Source organism: Monodelphis domestica, chromosome 1 (assembly GCF_027887165.1).
Source record: "Monodelphis domestica isolate mMonDom1 chromosome 1, mMonDom1.pri, whole genome shotgun sequence".
Classification (NCBI taxonomy): Eukaryota; Metazoa; Chordata; class Mammalia; order Didelphimorphia; family Didelphidae; genus Monodelphis; species Monodelphis domestica.
In genome coordinates this window covers 651,505,017-651,511,039 of record NC_077227.1, presented here as the reverse complement: position 1 = coordinate 651,511,039, position 6,023 = coordinate 651,505,017, and positions in this window count along the sequence as shown.

Below are 6,023 nucleotides of genomic sequence, written 5' to 3'. Positions count from 1 at the left end.
CATTTCTATCAGAGACTTTTGTTTAACAAATATTCAGAGTTCCACCAGGGTAAAATTACAGTAATTACACTCTTTTGATTTTCCTTTTGAAAAAAAAATGGCTAATAGATGGTGGTACCTACACTGTTCTTTGAACGCATTTAAAGATTCTAAGAGTTTGAAGTAAAAAAAGAGAATTCCTGGTATGAGAAGCCACTTGTATAAAGGTATGGAGAAAGGAATAGGCTATAGAATTAGCAGATCAGTTTAATTAAAATTGAGGGTATGTGAAAGAGACTATTATGAAATAAAATTTAGACAGGTAGCAACATATTTTATGATAAGGGAAGAAACTTAAAATAGTTGTCTATAACTTAGTGATTTCCAAAACAAAATGTGTTACATAAATGCAATGGAGAATTATTAAACTGTGAAAAATGACAAATATGAAAAACATAGAGAAGCATGAGATTTAAATGAACTAATATAGAATTAAGTAGACAAATTCAGAAAATCTGTACAAAATGTAAACATACATATATAAAATTAAAACTGAAGTCTGTATAATTTTAATGATCATCCTGAAGATTTGAGGAAATGCATTTTCCTCACTCCTTTGTAGAGGTGCAAGTTTTGCCATCTTTTTTTTGTCTGTCTTTAAAATTTTTTGTTACAAGAGATGACGACTTTGTTGTAGAGGGGAATAGGGACATAAAAGTGACACAAAAAAATTTAAAATCATTTTAAAAGATAAAAAAGCAGTTATGTCTAAATCATCTTGTGGTGAAGTTTAAGTGCTAAGTTGAGGAGTTTGTAGTTATTTCATTCTGGAGGTAGCAGGGCAATGAAGACATTTGAGGGGGAAAGTGTGACATGATCAAATACATGTTTTAGAAATAATTAGAAGTTACAAAGAGGATAGAATTGAAAGGTGACAAAAGAATTTTAATATATATTATATATAACATATATTTATATTTTTATATAATTTTCTACTTAAAGGAAGAATGTTTTAATGCCCTCCAAAGGAACTGGGAATTATATTGCAAAGATCAGATTTTGACTTTTAGTGTCTCAATAAAGAGAAATGAATCTAGTAGACAACTCATTTGAGGGGGAGGGAAGGATGTCATGAAAAAAAAGGTAAGAGAGTAACTACCCTACTGGAGGGATTGACTTGATTATCATATATACATTATTTTATAATATGATCCATCAAAATATACATATTATATGTACCCATCATATGCATGCATACATATAGAAATAGGTATATTTCTATGTATATATATGCATTGTGAATATATTCATCATACATTTAAATTTATACAAATATATACACATTTATGTATGCATGTATATATGTGTATACACACACACACACACACACACAGAAGTTCATACTGGGGTTCAAACTCCCAGGTCCTGGGACTCAACTCAGTCTGGGTCTATGCCCAGAATTGAATAGATCCAAGAAAGGAAACCAAACCTTCAAGCCCCTTTCTTAGGGCCATGCATCCTAAAGAGACAGGAAGAACATAACCCTTCCCTCTGTACCCAGTTTAGGGCATGATAATCATGCTTCCAGCAAACAGAACATTCAATCCCAGAGACAGTAGGAAAAGAAAAAGGGACAATTGTTAGCAGTCTGGTAGCTAAACATGCAGCCAGTTCTATTTATGCAGCTGATGAAAAGAAATGAACATGATAGAAGATAAGGAATAGTTTCTCCAAAAGCAGTTCTCTGCCATTTCCCACATGAGTGCCTTTATCTTAGGTGACCTCGTCATTTGTATAAAATTTATATTAAAATGATAGAATAATAATAATACACATACAGATCACTGTCATAGTGATGTGTTATCAGTTCAATGTGATTGAGTCTCCTCAATGATTTGACTTCATCAATTAATTGGGCACTGAATAAATCCCTATTATTAACTTACTTTCCCTCCCCCACCAAAAACTATACTTTCCTTATCCCACAATAAATTGAATTTCTTTTTTGTGGTGTTGATAACAAGGGCTACCTTTGTGCTTTTGTCCAGGTCACAGAGCCAGTTCACATTCTTCAAGACTCACAGCATTTAATCTCTACTCATCTCTTATTTTCTGAGACTGAACAGAAAAAAAATGCCCAGCGATATCCAGCATGATGCTGCAATGAAATGATTTGACACTGAGTTCTCTGTAATTTGGGTTAGTTACATGGGCTCCTCTAGAAACAGCAGTTGGATATTTTCCAGTCACTTGCCTGCTCAAAAGCATGATTTCCTTTTCCTATCCCTCTGAAGAGGGTTATCCAGTAAAGGTGACTTAGCTTTTAGCAGCTGCTCTTGACTTCTATGCCAACTACCTTTGATATTTTTGACTAAAACTGCTCACAACACCCACATGTAGGCTTGGGGATTCTCTGGGCTGCATCCACTCTCTTTCAGATGATGACTCTTCAGATATTTGAAGATAGTTATTGTGTTTGCTAACCTTTATTCCATACTTTAGCACATCTAGCTGTACAAATAACATTTGGGCTTTCTCACAAAATTAGCCTCCCTTACTGCTGGTGGAAATAGTTTATTGTTATTATTGTAAGTTCAAGTAATTAAAATGTGCATAAGCATAGATGCGCACACTGATATAAACAGATGCTGGTTGGTGCAATGAATAAACTGCTGTGCCTGGAGTAAGGAAGACTTGATTTCAAATCCAAGCTCAGAGGATGACTAGCTGTGTGATCATGGGCAAGTTAATGATCCTATGTTTGCCTGTTTCCTCAAAAATAATAGGGATAATAAGAGATTATTATTATTCATTTCAGCAGTCTTTTATGAACATATAAGTTATATGTAGGGATTTGCATATATTGAATGTAGGCAAGGCATATATTGAAATAATGGGTAATACTTTCCAAGGTTGCTGTGAGGATTCAATGAAATATTAGTAAAGCTCTTAGCACATGCTAGTTATTATTACTGCTCTTCATTCATTTCCTTTTTTCCTACATGGATAATAAAGATAAGTCCCTTCTGAGTAGTTATGGATCTCATAGAGGATGTTACACAGTATTCCAAGGCTTAACGTACCTGGGAAAAGGTCATTTGTACATAGAAACTTGTAGAGTATCACAACATTTAGGGGATACTTCTATTTGTACTAATGGAGAATATCCTTTATAATACTGGCAAATGCCTACATATAGCTTATGTAATAATTGATGATGATCATAAAAAGAGTGTTGAAATAATTTCTGGGGAACTGTCCAAGCTATGATATACAACTTGATGAGGACTCTTTGGAGTTAATCCATTAAAATGTATATCTGGTATGGTCCTGCCAGATAGATAATAACCTGGATCCAGAATCTAATAGGAAGAAGAGACTGAATTGAATTTTATAAAGAGCACAACGATTTCATGAGCCCATGTTTCTCCATTAAAAAAAAAACAAAATATTCTCTGAAGAATCAAAATCACAAGAGACATAAAGAGTCATGGGAGATATGTAGTGGGTGTAAATATGGATTAAAAAAGAATTAACCTTTACCTATGTTCAAGGAATTATATATAAAAAAAAGGATACACATAGAAAAGTGAAGTTGATGTATAATCCACAAACTTAGCAAGGCTATTATGGGATCAATGGTAATATTTAACAACTCATTGCTGAATAAGAGTTGGAAAGGTGATGGGAAAAGGGAGGTATTGTCCTTCAGTGCCTGGACATATGGGTAAAATTATGAGAGTGGATACCAGGATATGCTATGAAACAAGGCAAAAATTTCTATTCATAATCATGAGTCTGGTCAGACATCAAAAGATGCAAGGTCATCCACTGCATCTTGGGCCATTGCCAGTCACTCTTACCTTTGTCCTGACACCAGACTTCAATGACTCTGGAAGAGAGAGGGAGACTGACAATATTTTGCAATTCTGTTTCACTGAAATCCAGTCCATGTAGAAATCAAGACATTACCCCATGAAGTCACTGGTCCACTTGGAAATAAAGACAAATAATATTACATCAGGACCTTGTTTTACAAGACCAATTTGTTCTGAGATCTTTCACAGAAGCTGAAAATTGCACATAATAGAAAACATGGTTATTTAATAAATATTTCTTATGTGAACATACCTACAAACATTACAACTTTTCTTGAGCTTATAAGAGCTGTCAGCATCTCTACACTGGTAATTTAGAGGTTTTATTAATATTAAATAGCACTAATGAAACAAAGAAAAGCACTGATCTGATGCTGACATGACTTGTTACAAGCAAGAACTTTGGACAAGACTGATGAAGAAGCTAATGTTTGACATGAAACCATGCAATGGCTCATACTAAGGCTTCTCTAAGTGAGAATGAGAGTGGCTGTGAGAGTGACAGCTGTGAGACTGTGATGATTGAGAAAATGGCACAGATTTGGTGCAGATTTAAAATTTTCTAATTTACATATTTCTGGCATTTTTTTTAATCATATATACCTGAAAGTGTGTTGAGTTCACATAAAATGAAGCCCTACTGTATACAGTATATAGTGATGATGCAGTAGATAGATCACTGGGTATGGAGTAAAGAAAGTAAGTTCAAATCTGGCCTCACACACTTACTAGTTGTGGGACCCTGGACAAGTCACTAAACTCTCTTTGCTTCAATTTGTCATCCATAAAAACCACTCTAGTGTCTTTGCCAAGAAAACCCCATTTGGAATAACAGTCACAGTAACAACACAACACAAATGAAAATGACTAAACAAGAAGAAGCATAGATGTGTATTATATTATATATAGTACTATGTATATGTATTGAAAATATATATTATATATTAACACATGAATATATGTATATATACATTTATGTGGCTGTGGTATTTGAGAAAAATATTTCTCCATAAATGAGTAATCAAAAAATTCATGGATTATTATAAATGTCCTTATTAAACAGGGAGGCTACCTAACTTCTTGTTCTACAATCCAATGTTATCATCTAGTGCTGAAAATCTTTGACTTGAACAACCACCAGTGGTCAGATCAATGCCTAAGATGAAAAAGCCAGCAAATCCATGAGAATTCAATATTATGCCTCAAAATGAGGTCTTGATTCCCATGCTTCTTAAGAGTGAGATTAAGTCCTAAATATAATTGTGAATTAATTCATCATAATTTAATAGGTACTGTGCAGTATGGTCTAGGCACATAAAAGGCAATTAAAAGTCACGTATCTCACCTCCAATTTGTGAGGATAACATACATTTGTAAATCAACTGCAGAGGAATATGGGGTGGCACGAATATCTGTGATAATTAAGAATTACAAAAGCATTGTTAAATATCTTTTACTATTACTAAGAAATACAATATGTTATCAGTGTTTCTAATATGGCTCCCTGAATGAATTATGTCTGAATTGTCTAAAAAAACTGTTTCAGTTTCCACCTCAATTTGCATGTATAGAGACAACCTCAGTGTCAACTCAGATTGACTAATAACATATTCACATGCTTGAATTTAGATAAACTCTAATAAAAACAGGTCACCCTGATACATGACAATATCGCAAAGGAGTTAGAAGTTTCCCCAAGTGATTTTTATGTAGCAAATTATATACTGAAATAATGTACTGTCAGGAATAATCCTTGTTTCACAACGTGATAGAGTCAATGACATAGTAGGTCCTTTCCACCTCTAATTGTGCTGACAGCATAAGATTTGACATGCTATCTGGGTAAAAATTATTTCTGTGGAAGGAACACTGTAAAGTCAAATTATAGCAGCTGGTATTTTTATTTTTAAGCTCCCTGGCAAATCTTAGGGATATCTAATATTCTAATTCCTGAACCCAATCCCAATTTTGCCCCTTGTCCCTAATTCTAGGTCCTTATGAATCTGCCTTGCTTAATGAAGCAGTGCAAAAGAAGTAGACCTCTGCCCTTAGGGCCATTACTATCCCTGCTTCTGATAGTAACCTGAAGATAGAGATAGAATCTGAGCATTGACGTGGGAGGAAACAAGGCATGCGAACAGATTTCTCATTCTCCAATTACTGAAA